General features: G+C 39.8%; 1 protein-coding gene across 2 annotated transcripts in view; it reads left to right on the top strand.

Annotated features, from left to right (window-relative positions):
* Nucleotides 1-25,332, top strand: part of DGKI (diacylglycerol kinase iota) — a 205,171-nt gene that overhangs the window by 53,668 nt on the left and 126,171 nt on the right. For both annotated transcript variants that reach the window (XM_039708217.1, XM_039708216.1), the window contains exon 2: nucleotides 22,430-22,538. The gene's annotated coding sequence lies outside the window, so the exon portion shown is untranslated. The remainder of the gene's footprint in view (nucleotides 1-22,429; nucleotides 22,539-25,332) is intronic.

Below are 25,332 nucleotides of genomic sequence, written 5' to 3'. Positions count from 1 at the left end.
ACCTTTCTCCTTTAATTCTTCTGGAAGTGAATTCAATAGAGTCAGCCCCTGGAATTTTTGATTTGTTGGCTTTGAGGTGGAATAATTTAACCCAAAAGCTTATCTCTGCAAGAGAAGGAAACAACACATAACAGCAGCTTCTGAACTACTCCTGTAATGCTTCAAATGGCAAAAACCAGATTATTGGAATCCAATTATTCATTGTCACACATTTCATTGGCAGGCAGGAGTTATGAAGAGAAGATGGGGAATTTTCCTGCAATGGAGGAATTGTGTCTTGTTAACAGAGTTAGTTGAAGCAGTTAGCTTAAGTCCTTTTAAAAGAGCTTTTAAGGTCCTTTTAAAAGAGATCCTGCTGAGATTTTTCCTTTATTCTTCCTCCACTCCTGAACTGATTTTGCAACAATGCTTGGCAGCTTGCTGTTGAAATATATTCTCTTAGTAGTAGACTTCTCCTCTGGATTCCCTTCTGAGCTGCCACAAGATGCTCATGAGTGCTAGTCTTAGTGTTAGCTGCATTTTTCTTTCAAATACTATTTTTGGTCCATCTACAGTTCTAATGGGATTATGATCTGTCTTGTCAATCTTTCATTTGTAGAAATGGACCTGAATTCCATTTTGGGATATTTGTATAGAATGAGGGCAACACTGGTTTGGATTTGAGCACCCTCCCCAGCTGCAGCACTGCAAGGTGGGTTCCATCCTTGCTATGATGTGGGGGCACCAGGTGGTGGCTGTGGCTTCAAGGAAGTGGTTAAGTACAGTGCAGTCCTACAGTTTGGGGAGAACAATGCTGAATTACAGCCTGGGGTGTTTGTTTACATATTGGACATGTGTTCGTGACATATGGAAAAAGAGTGCTCATGTGACTGCAAAATCACACATGCAAAAGTTAGGAAATGCCAGGATGTGGATTTTCCCACCCTCTTGCACATTTACCTTGTGATTCAGTCTTTAATTACACAGTTGCAAGCTGCTTTTCCCACAGGATTCCTGCATCCCTCTGTGCTTGGGATGCCTGCTGTTGTCTCAAGAGAGGCAATCCAATATTTTATTTTCTTCTTGTTGCTCCTTGTGACATTATTCAGGCTGTACAATGAGAGTGGAATTACAGATGCCTCATAGTTTTGTTTTGTTTTTTGCTCATCTTCATGACAGCATAAGTATTTGAACATGAACACTCTTTGCAGTGGTTCTGTCTGATCCTGAATGTTGTCCTGACCCCATTCATGAACCATGGGAATGCAAGAACACTGAGGATGTGCTCTTGACCAACAGCCTTACCAAGCTTTTCTGATTGCATCATCTCCATTATTCTCCTGATTCCCAGTGTCCCATTTCAAATCCCAATCCAAGTTTTTCGCCTCTTACCTGGCTTTAAAAAATAAATTGATGTGATGATATTTTTTTTGTTACCTAGATGTGATTTTACAGTTATTTTTGGAGATATCCTGCACCAGAATTAAGCACCAAGACTCTTGTAAATATAATGCTTAGAGAACCACAGGGGAGAAAAAACCTAAAGAATAGGGAAGGTAAAGTTGTTTTTACACCCACACTCTATCTCTTTTCACAGTATTCCTGGTCTTGTCTGTTTCAGTGAAATTTCTCTATTTTTTCCTTTAAGTAGTGCTTTGAGAAGATGCAAATACCACCCATCAGATTTACTTTAGTTGGTAGGTTAGCTCAGCATTCTGTTGCCAATAAACAGATGTAGAAAAGAATGTGTGGGTCTGCTGGCTTCAGGTAAGAGTCTGAAAGCCCAGCTCAGATTTCCTTCAGTGCTCTTGAGTTTTTGTAGGAGGCTGAACAAGCCACCAGTGTAATCTTGTTTCCTTCTGAATTTCTAATAGCCAAACTATAGTTTCTCTACCTTGGTGGTACCATTAGAAAAATTAATGAATGTCAAAGGATGCAGGAATACTCATTGTAGCAAAAGCCAAATAAGTTGATTGTTTTTATACCCAGCTGGTTACATTTGAATTGATTTACTGGTATATTAGCTTCAAAGGCAATCCCAGTATAAAATATATTGACATGTAGCTGCATCACAATGATTCATACATTTGCTGTAGTCAATATCACAGATTGTGTTTAGTGTTTACATTTTGTACGTTCACTGAGTTTACCCAAAACACAGAGTTATTTCTAGTCCTGGTCTTTACGTAAAGCTGAGTTTTGGAGTCCGAGCTGGCAAAGCACTGCTGCATTTGATTAGTAAAACCTAAACCAAAACAAAGAAACTGACTGTTCTTTTCATCTGCATTAGGCACTCCAGTTCAAAGTTCCTCAAGAGTTTTGATTCAATGCCATATAATTAATTTACTGTCATTATGACTGGACTTCTGGCTGACCCACTTGCATGGTGGTCAGTCCACAATCAGAGGGGTGACTAGACCTCTGTGGAGGTTTTTGACTTGACCATATTTGAAATAAAAAGAAGGGAAACACCAAAGCTGTAAAATGAGTCACCCAAATTTCAGTTTTTCACTAGAACCTCTGTTTCAGGTAGTACTGTATGCATATATAATGTATATAATTATGAAAGTTATTCTTGTTCTTTGAATTCCATCTCTATACAGGAGATTTATATACTGTAAATATGTGGTTTTGAAAAATGAAAATTGTTTCCAGAATAATGTGTAGTGTCACTACAGCATTTGGGAAATTCTGGTTTTTTGGGGTTTTTTTGTTAATATATTTTCATATATTTTCTCTGGTTTTGATTCACATTTAAATCTACCAAGAATTTAATGCTTAAACAAATCTAAAAACTCTTGAATGTTTGCTAATCTTTTATTTTAATCTGCACAAAAAGATCACCTTTGTTATTACTTCTACCTTCTGGTGCTCTCAGCTAGTGTGAGGTAGGGCATATGCTTTGTACAGAATATATGGGGGAAAAATATTCCACACAGATCTGTTGCCCCAGACCTTCAGCATCTGGCATTGTGGTTGTCATGGTGCAAAGGATCACAGGCTTCACTGCTTTCTAGACTAAGAGCCACTTTCTTTCGTGGATCTAAATTTGGGATAAAGAAGAGAATATATTTCTTTCCTGTATGCAGTCTCTCTAAGGCTTTGCATGCCTAGAAGAGTATATTAATAAATCAGGCCTGATTTTCATTTCCACAATGTGACTTCTGTTTGGCAAGCCTTTTTAGAGATCAAAAGTTAATTTTTTTTGTTATTATTAATTCTGTGTTAAAAATCAAAATTCAGCAACAGTTCCCAATGGGTTGGTCCTAGTGACAATTCAGGAGATTCATGTTCTGAGTAGCATTGAACAGCAGAATCCAAAGTAAAAACAGTTGCATAGAAGTAGTTAGAAAATACTGGGCTTTGGTATCCTTTTTTGATGTCCCCCCAAAAAATAATTTAGCTTATATTTTCTCTGCCAAATGTACTTGTCTTTGTGTGATCTGTCCTTTATTTGCTCTGTGTATGGATCTCAAGGTGGACTGGAGTTTCTCTGGTCAGAGTGTGGGGATTTTCCTTGACACTTCAGCACCTGTGTAGTGTGTGATGTCTCTTTGGCCTTTGGGTGGGCACTGTGCAAACTGATCTGGCACATTCTTCACTGAATCCTTTTCAAGGCTCCAGCTCTGCTCAGTGAAAAAATGGCGGTATTGCAGTTAGGACAAATGGAGACCTGGGACAGTTTGGCACAAAAGAATGAAGCCATACCTTCAGATATGGCTGAAGTCATCTGTGGTTCAGATCTGCCAGGCTGCAAGTCTCAGCACAGAGCCAGTGCTATCCACTGGTGAGGGATGCAATGAATATCCTGAGGAAACCTGACTACTCTTGTCTTGGCCATAGAAAAGATGGAACCTGGACGGGTCATTTCACACCTCTGCTTCCTTTGCACTGGCTATTAGACCAACAGCTCCCACCAGCAGGGTCTGTTGTTCATAGCACACGTTCCTAGCTCAGAAAAGCTTTGGTGTTTGCTGTCAGCTTGTGCTGTAATGGTAATAGCCTCCAACACAGCAATCCAGAGCAATCCTTCAGTCTTCAGCATACAGCCATGGGTGGCAGGCCTAGATAAAACAGCTACAGACACATTGCAAGGGGGCTGGAGCACGGCAACATATTTAGTGTTACTTTTATTAAAGCAGCCCTTTCTTTCTCCTCCTCCCTCAGATGATGATGGCATTGATTTATTTGTTTTACTTCTATAGTTAGCAAACATGGTTACTGAGCCAAATTAAAAATAAATCAGCAAGCCTTCTCTGTTCTAACACTGTGAGAGCTGGTTCTGCAGAACCTTTGCATTGCAGAAAGGGTATCAAGTCCTACCCCTAACTGGGGAGGTTGTGCTCCAGATCAACACATGCTGGAGTAGCTGGCAATTTCTGTCCTCTTTCTCTCTTTTGTGCGACTTCAGGCATATGATCATTAATGTAATCTTGGTTAAAGAGTGAAGCCCCATTTCCATGGAAACATGGGGAAATGTCTTTGGCGTTTTAAAGGACCTTTATTTCTCGGGTAGCATTTTCACCTCCTGTTTAAGCATTTAAAATGAAGAAGTCTGCAGTGCTGAAGTCTTCTAAGAGAGATTGAATTAAATGAGGGGGGCAATTTTAAAAATGACATTTAATTTTGCTCTGCTCTCTATTGCTGTAAAAACACATTAGCTGGTGAAAAATCAACCTGGTTAGCCCTAAGCCAATGGAGCTAGACTAATTTACTACAGCCAGGACTTTATCACAGAGGTCTGGTAGCCTGTGGGTTAGATTCTTAAGGGAAGCTATGGGACTTTCATCACCTGAAAGTCATATCTGGAAAATAGAAACTACTTAACTGCTATGGGGAGTTTTAGTTCTTCCTCAGCTCTAGATGATCAAAGTAATCTAAACTTTCTTTAGGATTTTTTATTATGTTAATGGATTTCCTGATGCAAGGTTTATTTAAGTCTAAATGACTTAAATTTTTTTTCATTGTTTAGTGTCAAAAGAAACCAGTACCTGTGCAGATATTTTGTGTTTTAATGTGGGTACATATTGTTTCCTATTTAGTATGAGATGCATGATATTGCAATGACTACATAAATAGAGTTCAAATGCTGTGAATTCTCCACCTTGCTATTTTATTATGTTATTTGCAGTATTTTACTGTAAAGGCTAATAAAATACTTTAGAAGGTACTTGGTGCCATGAATAGTCCATGGAAAGATGGAATGCACAAAAGGCAAAGTTAAGAATATGTTTAAGAAGGCTTAACCAGTGGCATGGGAAATTACAGTCTTTAACACAGTTCTGAAGCTCAGGGATAAAATACCAGTCCAGTTATTGTACTAGAGGAAACCTGGTTCAACCAAAGATTTTTAACATCATACATCCCATTGCTTTACCTTACAAATCACCAATTTTTTTCCATATATGAATCAAATCCCTGTGCTGATTTTTAAAAAGTTTTCATGAATAGAAAATGTTCCAGTTTATTCTGCATCTGAACTTTGTTCTTTTCTGATAACCTTCAAAAAAAACTTTGCAATTGCAAATGTTAAAACCTGCTTGGAATAATGACAACTACATATGTGTGTCTCTTGACAGAGTGCCAAAGGAACAGTGCAAGATAATCAGACTTAAAATGTGACAAGATACCTGGATTATATATTCACTTATAAATAGTAAAATGACAACACAGAGGGGCTTTGGATTCAGTAATGGCCTTAATTTTTGTTACCATCTGATTCCTCTTTTCTTGCAGCCCTAGAAGAGTTATGTTTTTTTGCCTTTCTGAACCTTGCTGGTGAAGGGAGGCAACATAATTTCGCTTTGAGCTCCCTGAATGTAGGACATCACATATGGAGCTGAACCAGAGGTGTCAAGTGTATTTGCATTTACTTCAGTGTCAGGCAGCTTTTAAAAATTATGAGAAGATATAGGGGTGTGTAGGTGTCTGGGGGGAATATTCCATCTTGGGGAGTAGCACCAGACTTGTCACTCGGTCTTCAGTGCAACAGAGGAAATTCCTAAAAGTGGGGATCACAGGGAAAGGCTCAGGGCACCTGAAATTGAATTCTTTTCGGGAAGCCTATTTTTTCTACAAGTTTCTAGCTGGTCTGGTTCCTTTTGTATAAGCTCTGGCCTCATGTTCTTTAGAGTGTCTCCCTGTCAGATAAAATTAAGGGGAAGGATGAGGTTGGTGCGCTGTACAATTAGGCATGATAAATTCAACAATAAGTTAATTTTCAGGGGGCTTTTTGAAGACTGGAATGTTAGTGAGACAGATGATGTGCATGAGTGTTGAACAAGTCTCCTCCCTTCTCCAAAGCAATATTTCTCAGCAGACAATTGTTAGTGCTCTCCCTTCTCATCTGAATTTCAAGCCAGTGACGATGGACGCACTAAAGAGAACATGATCTCAGAACAAGGTCTTGTACAGATTAGAAGATTAAAATACTCCTCTAAATTTAGGATGAAGTCATTCAGATGACATATGATGGCAAATGCCTTTTATTTGTTTTAAAAGAAGAAAATCCAATCCTCAGCATCTGTTGAAAATATTAGCTGCTCTGATCAAAGCTGATATCCAGAGCTCTGTGGGGAAAAAATTCTCTCTGAGGAAGATGTATCTTTTGGTTTATACCTACAAAATGCTGGCTTTCTCCCTGTTTTGTAATGCATTTCAAAATCTGCAATATGAACCACTCTATAGAAATGGAATGTCACAATTTATAGCATTGCAACGAGTTTTTTTTCTTATGAGCTTAAAATGAAGTTATAAATAAACTGTTATTTTAGTTAATGGTATATTTTGGCATTACAAATTAACTCATAAGATAGAACAAATAGCTTCTCTCAAGTTCAAATTGCTCTTTGTTTTTCTGCTGCTGCTTCTGTAACAGCTCCTGAAACATTTTATTGATGAGGTAATGCACTCTTGTCTGCATGTAGTACTTCTGTAACTCCAGCAAAGGTTTCTGGTGACATGCTAGACCACAAGAACAAAGCTCAAATTTATTGTGTTCCTCCAGATGGAATTACAGTCTTCATCAGTTAATGCAGCATTTCTCAAGTTTAGAAAGCTGAATCCTGACTTGTCAAGAAAATTAGGCTTGCAGTATTGCTGCTACCAGCAATGCTGTTTTAAAAGCCTACCCAAAATGAGTAGTCACTCAAGTCGACTGTGTAGGTACTCATCTTCATCTCTTGTACACTTTAATTAGCAGTGCATTTTCAACAGTGTTAAAGCAATGTCATTGGCATTTGAATCATGACCTTTTTATAACCAAAATTACTGCATCAGTTTCTCTGCAAATTCAGACAAGGTTTCTGCACTATGGATGGGTTGTGGTTTCAGTATTGCCTTTTGCAATCAGATGTCTTAAAAAACAAAGCAATCAAAATAATAAAATAAGGGGACATTCTGGAGGACCTGTAAGAATCTGACCTGGTATTCACTGCACTGTAGATTTTTCAATTTTTATTTTTGTACATTATTTACTGTTACTTAGTTTTTCCTAGAGTGTTGCTAATTGGGAAATTTGCACTTGACTTACATATGAGTGTGAAGGAGAGGACTCAGAGTACTGTATGTCCTATAGGCACTCCCTTAGCAGTTTCTTCAGGTTACTGTAGTCTGAGGGGCACAGACTTGGCCTCATTTGCAGTAAGATATTATTAAGTGAAAGTAATTTTCACACTCCTATTAGGACTAGTGAGAATTAAGTAGTCTAAAAATTTAAGCAGAAGCATTTGGTGTGGGTTATAATGTTGTATTAGTCCCCACCATACATAGAAGTTATCTGCTTGTGTGCCTCCCAACAGAAATGGGAGTTGGAGTGTTTTTCTTGCTCTTTTAAATTTTTCCTGACAATGCCTAATTTATTTTTTTCACTCAGTTCTTGCTTGGTGTTACTTATAAATAATTAATTTAATATAGTACTGCTAGTCTGTTAAGAGCTAATTTGTGGATAATGTCTCAAGCGATCCAAAGTGGTATTACTTCACTGGAGTTGGAGTTACACCATATTTGCCAGTTCAGGATGAGGGTTCTTGATCCCAGCAAGGCAGCTACTGGCCTCTACATGTTCAGAAATGGCCATCCCTATGCAGCTCCAGGAACAGACAATATCTAGAAAAAAATCTGGGGCAAAAGAATTGCAAGAGTACTTAAACTAATTTTTTTATATATGTCTGTTTTGCTTTTCCACAGAAGAGATTTATTTTTCTTTCCTTTTTTGTTGCCCAGAACTATATCTGTGCAAGAGCTTTAGTGCAGTATTTGTTTTAAGAGAAGTTACCTGCCTGAGTAGTTGCAATTACCTCCCTGGTGGATTTTTCTTTGTAGGAACTTTTTATAACCTTTCAGTATCACTTCATGGCTTGAAGCTTGAATGTGGATATAGGGAAGAAGCATCACCTGTGGAGTTGTCAAGATAATCTCTTGTGAGGTCAGCCAGCAAGGATGGGCTTTGTGGTCATATTGACTTCACCAGTTAGGTACTTTTTGTAAGACTTGGGAGCAGAGCATTGCCCCTCTCTTTACATGTTGCTCATGTAGATTTGCCAGGATGTGAAATCTGACCTACCATCAGCATGGGATAATCATGTTCACTTTTAGAGCAGCAAAAATCAGTCCCAAAAAGTACATTTAAACCCTAGGTTGAGCAGAAATTAGTCATGCTACCCTTAAAATTTCAGGATTTCTCTGTCTTTTGCTAGGTGTCTTTTATTCATGTTCTCTTTTCTTAACTGTGTTCTTTCTGTCCTTCTGCTCTGGTAAAGGCAGCTGGAAGAATGAAGCTGGAGCAGGTCGATGCAGTAGCAAGCAGGGGTGGGATATCCTCCTCCTCAGTAACTCGTATGCTGTGGGCCAGGTCCCCAAGGAAGCTGGCTGGTTTGGCCAAGCTGTGCTGTCCCTCCTGCTAAGGAATGTCACTAGAAAGAGGGAAATGATGATATTTCAGTAGCACTCCACTCAAAATATTTATTCTCCCACTTTTCTTCACTGCCCATTAGTATTTTGTTGAAGGCTTTATTGAAGGGATATACAGGATGGAGTTTAAGGGGAGAGTTTATTCCTCTCTCTAAAGTGAATGTAGTACCAAAATCAGAATAACACTCAGTGATTCAGTTCTTTTTTGAGTGCTGGGAAAGTGGCATAGTGAGTAACTGTAAGTAACCTGGTCCTGCACTTGGCTGTTTTTTATATCTATATTGTGATCCCATCAGATCAGATGATCTAAGGTAGTTTGGATTTCCATGCTAAGAAAAGGTCAGGTTTCATTTCATATATGAGCTTCCAAAGGGTATCCTGGCCTGGCTGCTTCTGTATATGTCAGGAGCAAAAGGCAGCTGGGATATTTTTGCTCCTGTTTGATAGAACAATGGTCATTTTGTGGTCAAGGTGTGATTTCATCCAACAGATGGCTGCTAGCTAAAGAAATGGTTTCTCTGTGTATGTCTTTTTGAATAGGTGATATAGCAGAAAAATATGTGGAGAGAAAAATAAATTATTGCATTTTTGTACCTTGCTGTGCTTGGTGGGGCTGATGTAATGAAATAAGAAAAGTGCTACTTGGTTTTAATTCACCAAAGATGGATTTTCTTTCTTTTAATAGTGCTGTATCTGGAGACAGTGCCAGTTCAAGGCATGATGAGCAGTTCCCTCTAGCTGATTTTTAATCCAGATTTAATTCTACCTGAAACCAGCATGATTTAATGACTGTTTAGTCGTGTGCCAATGTAAAATGACTCAGCATTCCCACACAGGTCACGTCTTAAGGGACGTGTAGTTAGTCCTGTGCAAGACGATTAAGACACTCAGATTCATGGCTCCTTTTTTGAAAAATCCCAAGAAAATATGAGGTCGAAGTTGGACTGAATCTAGTGATTGACCTGCCTTCTCAGTGCTACAAGTCTTGCTCCAGGGTAAAAGTGGGTGGGATGGTTGTACAGTTGATACCTTTTGCTCTGGTAATTTTGTGGTAAAGGGTTTTAACCTCCTGCGCTGTCAGTTATCTTCACATCTCAATGCTCAATGATGAAAAAAAGCCTCAAAAACTTGTCTTATTCTTTCATAAACAGTGACCACTTTATGCATTTCCAGTGCATAAACAGCTAATATTTTCTTTCTATTGTGGTCCTATCAGTGACTTAACTTCAAATCAGTATTTTGACCCCAGTGACTAAACAATACACCAACACAAGAGTTAAGAGTGTGGCATTACAAATCTCTGGTTTACACTGAAAATCTCTTTCAAATTAAAAAAAATGTCCAAATAATATGGCATGTCCTGTCATAAGCTTAATGTCCAGATCTTGTCCAGGTCAACATAGGCTTTCAGGTCATTCTGTCTGAGGATTTAGCCAACCCTGAAGGAGCACCAGCAATTTACTATGTCCTTTTCTAAGCTCTACAGGCACAAAAGAAGCAGCACCCAGTAGTACTGTAGCCAAAAAGAAATTAGAAGAAAAATAAGACTCCTTCCTCCCTGCTGTTTGCTTCTTATATGCATTTGACAGTGCTTTGTATTGTGGAGGTTATTTTAGCCTGCTTGTATACAGTTGATGAGTCAACAGGGAGGAAGCAGAACCACATATGTATAATTTAACAGAATTTAGATGAAAAAAAGAAAAGGGCATATTATGAGAAAAATGAACATTTAAACTTAAATTGGTTCTAAAAGAAAAGAAACACAAGCCGAACTCCAGTTATACCATTTGTTTAACTAGATCAACAGAGATAAAAACCTCTACTTTTATCTCAGCCATGGAGATCACTGCCCTAGTTGATGTACTGCCTGCACTTTTCTGCCTCAGTGTCTCCCTGAAAGTTTCCCTATTCCAAGAGTGAGACCTAGGCTGACCCCTGTGACAGCTGTCCCTTGGGGTTGGGAGGGAATGCAATAATCTCTCTCCTGACTGAGTGCCTTGGCCTCTCCCTGCAGCACAATTCAGGGTCTGCTGCACGGTGAAGGGAGAAGGCCCTCACTGTGATTCTGGTGAGATTTGTAACAATGCATGACACAGGCAATGTTGTTGTCTTAATCTGATGTGAAACCTGGTGTGATTTCTCCTCCAGGCAGAAATGTTAAGGTTTGCTACAGGAAGTCTGATTAAAAAAAAGTTATGTGTAACTGCAAAGTTGATTACCAGATCATAAGTATTTTTGGTAGATAATTCTTGTTCTATTCAGAGCTAAACAGCTGGATGTACACACCATGCAATGGGTGAGCACTGGCTCATGGGCTGGGCACAAAGGGTTCCTGTGAAGGGGTGACATCAGGTGCAGACCTGGCACCAGTCTTAGGCCTTGTGATCTTCAGCGTCTTCATAAGTGACTTGCATGCAGGACTGGAAGGGATACCGTGCAAGTTTGCAGATAATACAAACTGAGAGGAACTGTTGACTCCTTCAAAGGCAGGAAGGCCCTGCAGAGAGACCTTGACAAATTAGGGGAGACTGGGCAATCACCCAGAGGGCAAAGTTCACCTCACCCCGTTCACTTCATGTGAAGTTACACAAGGGAAAGTCCTGGATTCTGCACCTGGGACAGGGTAACCCTGGATGCATGGACAGACTGGAGGTGCTGGTCAGTGCCAAGGTGAACAGGAGCCAGCAGTGCCCTGGCAGCCCGGAGGGCCAACCCTGTCCTGGGGGCACAGGCACAGCATGGCCGGGCGGGCAAGGGAGGGGATTGTCCTGCTCTGGGCTGGGACCTCGGCCTCGCCTCGAGTGCAGGGGCAGTTTTGGGTGCCACAATGTACAAAAGACATAAAACCATTGGAGAGAGTTGAGAGGAGGGCAACAAAGCTGGTGAGGGGCCTTGAGGGGAACAGGGAGCGGCTGAGGGCACTGGGTCTGTTCAGCTGGAGGAGACTGAGGGGAGGCCTCAGTGCAGTTACAGCTTCCTCAGGATCTCTGATCTCTGTGACAGTGACAGTGACAGCACCCAAGGCAATGGCCTCAAGTTGCATCAGGGGAGATGTGGGTTGAATATTAGTAAAAAGTTTTTCACCCAGAGGGTGGCTGGGCATTGGAAGAGGCTCCTCAGGGAAGTGGTCACAGCTCCTGACAGAGTCCAAGAAGCATTTGGACAATGCTCTTGGGCACATGGGGTGATTATCAGGGTGTCCTGTGCAGGGCCAAGAGCTAGACTTTGTCCTGATGGGTCCCTTCCAACTCAGCATCATCTGTGACTGGGAATTAATTTTTTATAAACACACTGGGTATTCTGAGTTTAACACCTCAGAACAGGGCTTGAGTCAGATTCTCTTCCAGTTTCAGAAGTTATTTCTATGCTGTTTCTTAAGTTTTCTGCTTTCTGTGGACTGAAGCGAGGGGGGAATCTTGTCAGAAGACAAGACTTTTTCCTCATTTCTGTATTGCCATACAGTTGTTGCTGATGAGGAGAGGGGAAGCTAGTAATTTATTGTATTTTCTACACACATCCTTCATTCCTGGTTTAAGGGGTTTTTTTGGATGAAATTTTATCCTTAAGCCTCTGTTCTTTGATCCTAAAACTTGTTGAAAGTAATCAAAACCTTTTGACTAGAATCTGTGTTTTGGATGGGGTCCTGCAGGGATGGGTTTCTACACAGACTTGCTGTGGGGAACTGATGTTTTTTGTTTTCATCTGCCATTCACTTACTGTAGTAAATTCTCTTTTCTCCGCCTTCTGCTGAGCTCTTTCAGTTTGCCTCAAACAGAGGGAATTGAAAGTGGTGGACATACATCTGCTTCCTTGGGATGGGTGCATAAAAACAATGCCAGAGGGAAAGGAGGAAAGTTGGGAAGGGTATGGAGAGGATGAAGGTGCAGGTGCTTGGAGCATGGTGGTGCTTGTCTCACCTGACAGCTACCAAACCCTGAGGCATTAAGGGCCTCTTGTCCCAGGTGCACAAAACAGTATTTTTTAAGCACAGCAGTACATGCCATCAAACTGTGTAGTCTTTGTGGTGAGGAATGAAAAGAAAAAGACACTTGCTGAATATTTTTTGCATCAATTTTTGTATCTCAGATGATCCTGGGGAGGGGAAGTAGGAGAGAAAATCTTTGTCTTATCTCAGTTGCTGGACTTCCTTCGTTAGGGAGAAAATAGAAAAAAATATTTGGTTAGTGAATGGTAGTTTTATACTTTTATCTGTCTTTCTCAAGTGTCACACTAGTGAAAAGTAAATTTAGGCTTTTTTCTTTCCCTTCTTTTTTTTCATCTCTTTTCTTTTCCCATGAACTATGCAGGCAAAGCCTGAACTCCCTTCTCTGCTCTGCTCTCTAGACTCTGTGTTTGGAGTGTCAAAGTCTAACTCACTTTTCAGAAGAGAGAGTGTTTCTCTGTCCTGTGTGCTTGCAAAACCTTTTGTTAGGAAAAAATAGTTGTTGCATATTGTTTTAAATCTTGCTTTTATTCTGGGTTTTTCCTTGAGTCCTAGGTATTTATATATCTGGAAGGAAGAAAATTTGATTCTTATATCAATACTTGGTAATAAATTTGTTCTGGCATCTCCTATAATTCCTTTTTTTATTGAATCCACTGTCTGTAAGCTGTTAAATTATTTTTCTTTTGTCTAGTAAGTATGAATCTCCATTAACTTTTCAATTTTTATTTGCATGCTCAGAAATTGAAGATTTTTATTTTTAATCCCTCTGAGACCCTTGCATGCTAAATGAAAGCTTATAATGGGGAAAAATATGGAAATAGACAATCACAATTTTTGGTGTTTCTATTTTCAAGGAAAACATACTACACAAAGAAAGAAAATAAAACATAATGATTCATTGACATGGAAAAGTTAAAAAAAATCCATATTTGAAACAACTGTCTGAAGCTTACTGTGCAAAACTGCAAAGCACACATTGGATTTGTAGAAAAGAAGAAAAACATAGTAGATTATTATATAGCTTGTGAGGCTATATAGTCCTTGAATCATAATGACATTTCAGCTTGTGTAAATAGCTTATGCCAATGAAGGATCCTGGTCTGATATAGAAATTACCTTAAAGCAAGTTATTTCAGAAAGCATGTGCTAGCATCTGAGTGGCAAGAAAATATTTCCAAGACCAATGTTTAAATGGTGTTCTAAATTCCACCCTTCCTCTCCGTCTTGTTTTGTTTTCCTTCTCCTTATCTTCCAGATCAAATGAATATTGATTGATGCCACCAAGAAGTACCCTGAAAAAAGAGCTTAACTTTTTTGCTGGTTAGGAGAGTGCTAACATAGAATATCTGCCCTCTTTTTCTTTTTCTTTTCTTTTTTTTTTTTTTAATTTTGGAATGATATTAAAAAAAGGGTCACAATTATACCTTAGTCATGTCTATCCAACTTGCTGTCACCATTGTTTGTCTATACTTCAACTACAGAATGCAGGTCCTGCATATCCCATGATTTTTGTCTGAATGAAATGTATGAAAATCATTCCCATTCAGACTTCTTTTGCTTTCTGAAATAGTAAAAAAATGTATCAGTCTTCTCTAATGCTGATGTCCAGTCTGTGATGCAGCTGGAAATCATTTATGCTCAGAGTTCCCTAGAGCATTTCTTGTTGTTTGCTTGGAAAGACAGTGATTAAATTTTATCATTTTGGTTACTCAGTTGATTCCAGAATCTTTGAAATGTGAGCTTCTAACTCCCTCTGCACATCTCTGCCCTACATAAACTCACTCAAAGGATTTTGATCCGAAGGTTTAAAGATTTCTGGATCAAAACTTTCAGCTGCCTTTTATTCTGTAGAAGGAACATATAAAATCATTGGTTGTCAGTTCAACTTCAACTCTTTGGATGAAATGTGAAAATCCTAATAATATGAATTTAAGGATGATTGTGCAGGGGCATGCATATTAGATGGAAATTGCAAAGAAAAAAAAAGGATTTTGATGATGAAGAGAGTGGAGATCTAGCGTAGCTTCTCAGTAGGAATAAGAGAGAAGTTACAACTAGGCTAGATTTGAAATGGGTCATTATCTTTGTGAATCCACACATATGATAAGTTTGCCTGAAATAGAGTTGACTGGGTATCATGACCTAAAAGGTCTTTTCCAGATCTGATATATTCACAGCTTTAAAAGCTAAAGGCTAGAAAAAATTTAAACCTTTTTCTGAAACAAATTGATTTTGACTGAAGCAAAAATAAAGCAAAATAAATCAGTTCAAGAAAGCTTCTGTGCCTTTTTTATCCCCAGCTTTCCTAGGCTCCTTTTTTATTCTCTTTCTTAGTAAATTAGGGGGATAGAGAATGCTCTTCATCTTTATTGCATCACCAACTGTATCACTTTTTACCCTTTTCTCCTCGTGAAACTTAATGCTGGCATTTCTGTTACTACAAGGAGTCCTCCAAGGGCTGTTACTTTTTGTGGCAAGAGAAATCACCCTATTTGTATATATATTTTCTGAAATTTTAAGCAAAATGTTGGGAGAAATCCTGTTGGTCCTAAAATTTAGTTGCCTTGCACCATAAGTCTCCTTCATGTTTTATCCTATTTGCTAAGAAATCTAGAGAATAAATTAGGAGTAAAGTTAAAAAAACTCTGAAGTGAGCAGAAGGAAGAAATGGGTGCTAACCATTGATATATGGAAATCTGAGTTCTGATAGGAGCTCAGAGAGGATTCCACATGACTGACTTTTTCTTATAATTATCTTACTAATTATCCATGTCTTGGATCTAAGCCATTTTCAGTTTCCACATTGCAGATGAGGATTGTTACAGTTTCCAGGGGAATGAGCTGGATCCAGGGCCTGGCCAATGAAGGCGTGCTGGAACAAAGTCACCCTGATTTTAGTGCAATAGAGACTCTGAAGTGACTTATAGATCTGGGACAAGATATATTGGTCACGTTGATAGGAGCTGACACAAAACTGTGTGCTTTCTCTGGCTTCTGAGAAGATGAACTCTTGATGGAAGATAAGATTTAAGGGGTTGAATAATTTAGCACAGTTCAGCATTAAATTGAAACCATAAATTGCTTTCCAAAATGTAAAATTTGGTGCTTAATGTATGCCTGCTGGTCAAGTGAAGCAGAGAAGAGAAAAAAATACATAGTAGAGATCTTCAGCATTTGGACTTTCACTGTTTTGACACTGAATCAAGCTCCAAGTATAACCACAGGGCAGTGATGATTTGCATGTCTACATTGAAGAAACTGCAAACATATTCATGCCACTACTTGTGAATGCCTCTTGTAACACACAACCTGTTTCATTAATCCATTTTATTCTTTTGGGACAGGAAAAGTAACCTGCCATTCTTGTACCCAGAATTTGAGGAGCAAGATTACCAAAAGGTTTCCTTTTAAGGAATGTGCATAACACAGAAATGCCTGTGAACTGCAGTGTTGATGCAGAAAAGACATCATTGTGTCATAGAGGCATTTCCTCTGTTAACCTGATCCAACTTTCTGCAGTTCTTTTCTGCTCCCTTTGCTTTGCCTTGTAATTCATTTTGTTGGAAGGCTCATTGGCTCTGTTTCTTTTTGCACCTGCTCAATACAAGCTGAATAAAGTGTTTATTGATATGGTAGATCCAAATGTTCCTAGCAGAACTTACCAGGGAGTCGATGCAGTGTTACAGCTCTGCAGTTGCTGTTGGAGGCACATGGGAAGATTGTCCTAGTGGGAATTTGTTTCACTCTCTTCAGGTCAGTGTCTAGTGGACAGGAGCTGCTCCAGGTATAGGAAGACTGGGCTTGAGGCTGAGAGCAAAGCTCCCCAGAGCTGCATGGAGCTGAAGTGTTTCATGGATATGTGCCAGTTTCCATGCACCTTTTCTCAGACAGCTCTGTGTGGTGAGGGGTGGAAAGGTTTGTTTGGGATATTGGTGATGTGGATGTTGACTGGCTAGGAAATCCCAAATCTTGGCTTTTCCATATACTGGTTCCCTGGGCAGCAGGGACTGACAGATGCTTAGGAAAGCATTTCATGAGGACTTTTGAAAGAATATTTCTTGTAGGGCCAATTGCATTTTTTGCATCAATGTTCACTGCTGAATGTGCTTGAGAGTGTCATAGGCTGAGCTGCTACTTTTGCATATGAACCTGAGGAAAATGGGAGGGTTAATGTAGGAGGCTTAGGACCACAAAGGAGGCAGTAACTGATCACTAATGTTTGATTTTGCGAAGTATGCTGGTGGAATTCAACTAAGAAATGCTGAGAGGGCTTTATAAATCCTCTGTTAAGTGAGCTCCACTCCTAAAGGAGTGGGGCGGTCACATGGATTCCCAGAGTGCTGATGGGGCAACCCAGCAGCAAGTTTTAATCAGAGAAACTGGCAAAGCTGCTGCTAAGATGCAGAATTAGTAAATGCACTGCTGAATGTGATGTGCTGGAGGAGAGCCAGCACAGCTTTCTCCATATCAGGACCTGTGAATCTTGCAGAGGTTGCTGTGACAGAGGCATGAGGCCTGTGAACAGGGGTGGTCTGGCCAAGAGGAGCCCATGTGGGCTTCCAGAAAGCTTTGATGGGGTAAGAGAAACAGCTTCTGGTATAGAAACCAGGGGTGGAAGGCATGGTGTCCTCATGGCTAAACTGTTTAAGTGTATCAAGTAATAGGGTGGTGTTCGGGGTTTACCTGCATGTTTACTGGTGAGTACCACTGGGGATCTGTGACGGGAGCAGTGCTGTGATGGGAGCAGTTGCATTGGAAACAAAATGAAAGTGGATAAAGCTTGTTTTGCACAATTAGAGTGGGCATGGTCTGATTGCACAAATTTTCAGAAGGATCTCATGATGCTGAATGATTCTGAGGCAGATTGCAGCTGAAATGTGAGATTGGTGAAGTCAAAATAATGCATGTGCAGGATTAAAAAGCTATCAAGTTTGGACTTCATATTACCAATTAACATTCAGGAAAGAGATCTTTGGATAATTAAAGAGAACAATGCAGAAAGTGTGATTACGCCACCACTTGGGTGCAGCCAGATGTTGAATATTTTTTCTAGTTCTGACAATTGTACATCAAAAAATCCATAATTGAGCTACAGATTGATAAAGGTAGAACAGATTCAGGATTAGCAGAAGTCTAAGTAGTCTAAGGTGCTTCCACTTGGGGTTGTAGTGATTTAAGGGCTCTATCCACAGATTCCTAAAATCACAGGAGGTGTAGAGAGGCACGTGATTACTCGCTGTTACTTACAATATGATACAGCAATTGAATTATCAGGCAGGATTTTAAAAACAGACAGAAGGAAGTACTTTACATTGCCCATAATTAAATTGTGGAGCTTATTACATAGCCTTCTGTGGAGACCAAGACTATAAATGGATTCAGGGAAGGACCGACACATTCCTAGAGTAAAAAGCCATTACAGGCTATTAAGTGCAAAGGTCTGGAAGCAGCCTCCAGCTCAGGAAGTCCTTAAACTACTGATTACTGGAAACTGTGACTGGAGTATATCAGGGGAAGGATCACCCAATTTGTGCCAGTGCTTCTCTAAACACCTGCTACTGGCCACTGTCAGGAGTGGGTTGGTGCACCAGACAGATTATTTAATTTGGCTGAAATTGGCTCCTTTCATAACAAATGCAAAAAATCTGGGAATCGATGTTGAAGTGAAATAATCACTGCCCAGTGGTCAGCTAAAATTAAGAAAAATACGTGCCCAGAAGGCAAGCTGGGAACAATGGGATTTAAGGGTCCTGGTGCAGTCAGCAGAGTTGCATGGGGAAAACTTAAATAATGCCAGAGATTGGCCAGTACATTTTCTTTACAACATTCATAAGCAGCAAATTGCAGGAGTGAAAGCCACCTCCAAATAAACTCAGACACATATAATATGTGCATACACTATGCAGGTGCTGTCTGGCCTTGTACAGGGCTTTTAGAGCTATAATTGGCAAAGCTGAAGGCTGGCAGGTGTACAGTTTACCCACATTGAATGTTCAAAGAAATTCAGGGCTATTGTAACTTAAACATGATACAAATTATGGTCCCTTTCTCTGTAAATATCTAGGTTAACTTTGAGAAGAGACTCCTAAAAACATCTTTCCTGGCAGATGTCCTAGTCATAGGATCTGTGGGAGCCAGTCTCTCTGCATTTTTACATTCTTTCAACTTTGCAGCTGAGAGACTACCCCAATGGTAATGCTCATATACAAAGGAGAATGATGACCCCAGCAATTCCAACACCAGTGACAACTAATTGACAGTTAAAACCGTTAACCACATGCAACAGTAACTTACTCTTTCTATTCCAAATAGATTTTTTTCTTAGCACTTAAATAAGTTGCATATTATTGAATAATTGTTGTGCTCTTTGAAGGTTCAGGTAAAATTGTTCAGTCTAAAGAACTCATTAGAGGATATCTATATGCCTTCAGTGGAGGAAAATGCTCAATAAAGCCAAAGTCTGGGATATAAGCTCAAATCTCCCCTGATCAAATATGTATCCTTTGATCTAATAAGTAGGTTGAGCCTCGCCTGACTTTCCAGCAAAATGCAAATGTAATGCTTTTAAAAAATAAAAAACGTCAGTGTTCTGAATGCCTGATTGCTTTTGGTTTTCAAGACAGCTGACTGCTCTGTTAAAGAATTTTCTTAATGATATCAACTATGGAATTAGTATCAGATGTTTTTGTTAGTTGTGTATTCAAGGACATAAGCATTTATACGTACCCATGCCTGTTCTCAATGATGGTGTGTTAGCTAAGTCAATAATAAGATCTACTACAAATAACTGATTAATGGATGTGAAAAAGTAGTTATCCAAATACAGATAATTATTTATGATGAAATATTTCCTAGCTGTTGGTTACTAAATCAACAGCTTTGCTGGTTGTGCCCATTTTAACAAAGTTGTGCTCTTCATAGTCTGAAGAATGGAATATATGATGAAACCACAGATTCACTTTTTCTGTCTGTCTCTTGTCAGGGAACAGTGATTACTTCTATGGGAAAGGCTGGCTGTCAAGCCTGTGTTTTCATTCATGCACTCAGCACAGTGGAGATGAAATTTCTGGGAAAGATAACTAAAAGCCAATCATGTTACCTTGCTGTTGGAAAAGTGCCAGGTGGTGTAATTTGTCAGAGTAATATGAGATATGATCACCTGGATACTCAGCATCTGCTTTGCTATCAGATTCATGCTACCTTCCCTTTCCCCCCTTTTTCCTGTCTCTTGTCTGTCTGCATTTATTAGAAGGCCATGTGTCTGCTCTTTAGCTTGGCCTCCTTTTTTAATGGGAAAGGCTTCTGCAGTGCATACGGTGTGTTTTGACACTTTGTCTCTCTTTGCTCCGAGAGAAAATTCTGATAAGAAACTGTGAAAAGTAGACATTTTTTAGCTTGTTCCTGGGCCTAAGGGTCTCTTCTAGCTGGCTCATGCAAATTTGCAGTCTCTGAGATAACTTTAAGGCTTTTATGTTAAAAAAAATTCAGGAAAAAAAAAGGTGTTATAGTCATGCCTGTGTTTTGTGTATGGGTACTTTCCAGGCAAGCCCTAAATCCATCCTGGCATGCTGAGGAAGGGCAGGCTGTTGGCACAAAACTGTGCCAGGTCTCCCCCAAAAAGGCTCATCAGCCTCAGGTTCCTCTTAAAGAAATGTGGGCCAAGTTTCAGGTTCTCCTGTGGGTGGCTTGCACATCTCTAATTCTGACTTGAAATAGTATCTGAGGCTTGGTGCTGAGATGTCTGCAAGCACTCATTACACATTTTTACCTTCATCTGTTGAGAGGACAGGCCTAAGTAGGTTTGCTTTGCCCCTGTCAGTGATGCAGAGTGGGAAAAGTGATACTGCCCTGTTTCCACCCGAATAAACGAACATGTTATGAACCACAAATAGACACAAGAATGTACTCCTGTGTTTAGGAAGCCTGAATAACTACATTGATACTGAAAACAGCATGGAAAAAAACCTGCCAAATATTGGGAAGTTTTCTTCAAAAATATATTTAAAAACATTGCTTTAGTTTCTTGTAACTTATTTCTGTAAGGACTTAATCCAGTTACTGAAATGTGTAGCTTATGTTGTGCTTATATATTTGGCATAAAATCTTTCTTGCTAAATTGTTCCCTCCTGATACATTGCCAGATGGTAAAAGTATTTTTCTTGGGCTTCTTCCCCTTTTTTATCAAATCCAAAATATTTTGGGAAAAAACCCCTTAATGTCAAAGTCTTGCCCACATTAAGTAGAAAGATGGTATTGGATGATCAGAGACTGATGTTAATGTTCTGAGTTGTTCATGCTGCCCACAAAAGAGGGGGTTTAAGAGATTCTGCTTCGGTTCCCTCGATTTTTCCAGACATGCACTGTGAGCAGCGAGGCTTCCAAGCTCCTTTATTACAGATATATATTGCACTGTATATTTTCAGGACAATGAAAAGATTTATTTAGCATATGGCTGACCTGGATTGTCTCCACTGGCTCAATTGACCTTTATTGCCTTGGGACAGTGGTAAGATTAGGAGATGCTATAAATAGCTGCAGCTCTGTGGGAGCGGTATCACAAAAATGCACTTTGCACAAACAGCCTGTCATTTTACTTTGTGGGGGATGTGTGTATTTGGCTTACAAAGGGAGATAGCTCTCTGAGATGATTTTTGTCGTCTTCTGAATCGCTGCAGCTGAAGCTGTGTGATGATTTTGGCCACTGCCATCAGGTTCTAATACATACAATGCAATAGTGTTGGGAAGCTATAGGAAATACTGTCTAGGTGCAGCTGAGCTTTTTATTGGCAGCATACTGTGCTTCCACCTGAGAGCTCTGTCAGGACTGTGTGTCTGTACGGAGACAGGCAGGGGGGATGTCCCCTCAGCACTGTGGAGACAGCTTCAGGAGTGTTTCTGGCCACCACCTATGACTTCTGAGGAAGGTCACATCTATGCCTCAAGAGCTGTAAAAATTACTTTGGACCAGAAAGATAGAACTGAAATAGAAATTTAAGTGGAAAGAAGCTGTAATTCCTTGAGGCATTCTGATATGATCAAAGAAGGTTGCAGTTTATGACTTCCCTTCCTGGGGGTGTCCCCATGTCTTGTTTTATGTAGTTGGATGCTGAATAGACTATTTTTTCCAGTCTATAAGCTGAATAAAAGCAACAAGAGTTTGATTCTCTGTGTAAACTAATATTTTGTCTCTCCTATGAATGGTATTTGTAATTAGGCATAAATTGATTTGACAGATCTAGTTGGTGTGTAAGGGATAGGTGAAATGCATGAGGACTCCACTAACACTGGCAAACATAACCACAGACAGTCCACTAGATTTGATATTTTAGCTTAGTGCCAGCTGAGTAACCGATCTTCATTAAACAGTAATTTCCAGTGATCAGGTTGCTTTATTCTTTTTCTAAATTGCTTTAACAGGAGATGGCATTCAAGCATTATTTCACTGAAGCTGAAACGAAATGTGTTGCTGCCTCTTCTGATTTCTGGAGAAGCCTGGGGAGGATGTTGCATTATTATGTTGGAGAGATACATTTATTATATATATATACTTCATATATACAGTCAATTTATTTTTTTTTTCTTTTCAATTTGCAGGAAAGCAATCTCCAGGTCAGGCCTCCAGCACCTGGCTCCTGTGCATTCCCTCAACATTCCAGTCACCAATGGACCTGTGAAGGAACCAAGAGCGGCCTTAGAGTGGACTGTAGGTGTTTGGTTTTTTGGCAGTCAGTTTGAGCAGTATCTCTAGTTGTTTTTCTCTCCATCCTTAAATCAACATAAGACATCCTGTTGCTATCAGAATTAGTGCTAGTCATTAAGTATATGCTTTTATTATGAGCTGAAGCATGAGGCAGAGACATAAAAACTTGTGAGGTCTTGAGCAAAAAAGGACAAATCTTCCAGCTTGGAAGCTGGTTATATTTTCTCACCTCCTTCTTGACAAAGGTTGATTTAATTTTAGCACAGCAGGGTTTTGTGCCTCTGTTTGATGGGCCAAAATTTAAGGCTAAAGACACATGTCAAGTGGTCTGCATCTGCAGAGCAGGTAGTTGAAATCTTTGGTCACAGCTTTGTAGGTAAGATTAGGTTTCTTCTGGGCCCAAGCTAGTGTGTGGACATGGAGAACATGTTTCCACCCCTTGTCTTGTTCTTTTATGTTTCTGGGCTGAACCACTCTAGAGCTGGCCAAAAGTTAAAGCAGATTGTTAAGGGCATTGTCCAAATCTCTTTTAAACACTGGCATGGGGCATCAACCGCCTCTCTAGGAAGACTGTTCCAGGGTTTGGCCGCCCTCTCTGTGTTTACTAGTGGCAAGTCTGTACCTCCCCTGAACCATCCCCACACACCTTCCATGTGGTTATGCACTGCTAACAGCTAGAAAGACGAGAATAAGCCAGCAGGTCACACAAATGTCTCAATTAAAGCAAAGCACACAGAAGATTTCACACTTGGCTATAGGTAAAGAGGTTGATACATTGCATTATCAAAGGCACCAGCCACCCAAGCAGCTTTTAACTGAAGATAACTTCTGCTTTGATGAATATGGCTTATGTTTATCTTTGTTCTCTATATCAAAACAGAATTGATTTTTAGATTGCCTGCTCTTCCAGGTGTTGCACTCAGAGTTTAAGGGGATGAAATTTTGAAGGCTGTGTTGCAGGAAGCTGGATTAGATTCGCTGTGAGGGTCTGCAGTTTGAAAACTTGCATAGAATCCTCTAGGAAGTGCTTTGGAGAATACCTTGTTCCTTCATTCCAGAAATCCCAGGTGCTGATTCAGCAAGGTAGTAAAAATTCCTATTTTAAATCATCACTGCTGTTCAGTAGAAATCTGAAGGACCAGTCACATAAGTGAAGGGTTAAGCACATCAGCTAAATTAAACACCTTTGAAAACTGTACTTAGAAAAAACAACAGCAACAATGCCTGCCAAAAAAACCCAACAAACCTTGAACCCCAAGTCCAACAACCACAGCTTTCCCTTTCTCAGCCAGTTGTCTGCTACTCCTTTATCAGGGTGATCCATGATCTCATGATGGTTACTCCTCTTACCTCATGTGATCCCTGTACATAAATACAGCAGGAGTTGCTATAAGTTGGTAAACATTGATTAAATATTTTGGGTTTTAATTGTGGATGGTTTTTTTGTAGTTTACTTCCATGGTTATGGTTTAGATTTTTGGTCAGTTCAATTTCTTAGCTGTTTGTAGCCTCTCAGACTGGTGTTGCTGCTTTACTTCACACTTTGATTGGAGAAGGGAGGCAACTCTGTGTCATGTGGGGAGAGGGACATGATAGTGAGTGGAAGACATCTGTGGTTGGGAGGAGACCAAACTGACCAGCTGTAGTAACTGGTAAAAGGGAGAAAGGTATTTCTCAAATCTGAGGTATGATGGAAGTAAGGTTTGGACATGTGGTGAGGTTAAAGTGGACCAAAGGTTTTTAATATGTAGCAAATTTCAACAAAGAAAAAACCCTTAAGTTTTAAATTAAATCAGAAGTATATTGGGTAGAGAGAAAAGCTATGTCAATTGATTTGTCAGAGCCAGACAAGAAATTTTTGTATTTAATCACTGGAAGGCAGCATTGATCAGTGTGTGTTGCATCCTCATATACATCATCCTTCTCTTCAGTATTTCTGAGGATGATTCTCCAAGGACACATGATGGGAGATCTTTCCAAAGTCTAAGTGACATGAGCATAAATTGTCTCTTGACTTAAAAGGGAGGAAATTTTTTCTACCAGAGTCTTCACAGTAATAATTGGAAAGAATTCCCTGGCCATTGCCTCCATTTTTGAGAATTTCTTTCAGGCAATTTGCCATTATCAGATAGACCTGTGAACAGGGCACTGAGTTAAAGAGTGGGATTCCATTCTCTGCCTCTGTCACTTACCTCATGAGTGAGCTCAGAGGATTTGTTTTTCCTCTCAGTACATCAGCCTCTCTAGCTGTAAAACAGAGGTGATGATTCTCATGTCCCCTAAGACTTTTTGCACAAAACTCCCCAGTATTCTTTACTATTGTTTTTGCTACTGTCTCTCTTCCCTGAGGTTTCTTTTCCCTAAAATACTTACCAAATGTCCAGTTTCATCACATTTGTTACACTTAATTCAAGTTAACTTGTAGCTTTGCTGCATAATTTAAGGTTCTCTTTTCACACCAGGGCCACACAGAATACAGTGTGTGGAGTAGGTGTTATAATAACCAGAGGGGAGTGCTGGGGATGCCTTAGCAGAAAGGAATTGACCTAAATGGCTGCCCCTGTGATCTGTTTATGCCTATCCCTTTCTCCCACACACCTTCATTTCAGACATCACTCCCAAGTGTTAAATAATAAAGCAGGTAATTCTAGCCCAGATTCTCAAGTGAGTACACACTGAGCCACCCAATACACTGCCTGTGTACCTTTGAGGATCCAGGTCTTTGTGTATTTTTCTGTTGCCATTTTCTAGCAAGGATTATAACCATAAGCTTGTACACAAAGTCCTCCTGTAATTT

Source organism: Passer montanus, unplaced genomic scaffold, assembly GCF_014805655.1.
Source record: "Passer montanus isolate IOZ18808 unplaced genomic scaffold, ASM1480565v1 scaffold20, whole genome shotgun sequence".
NCBI classification, from domain to species: Eukaryota; Metazoa; Chordata; class Aves; order Passeriformes; family Passeridae; genus Passer; species Passer montanus.
Note: the sequence above shows the minus strand (reverse complement) of the source record. Positions and strands in the feature narration are given on the sequence as shown.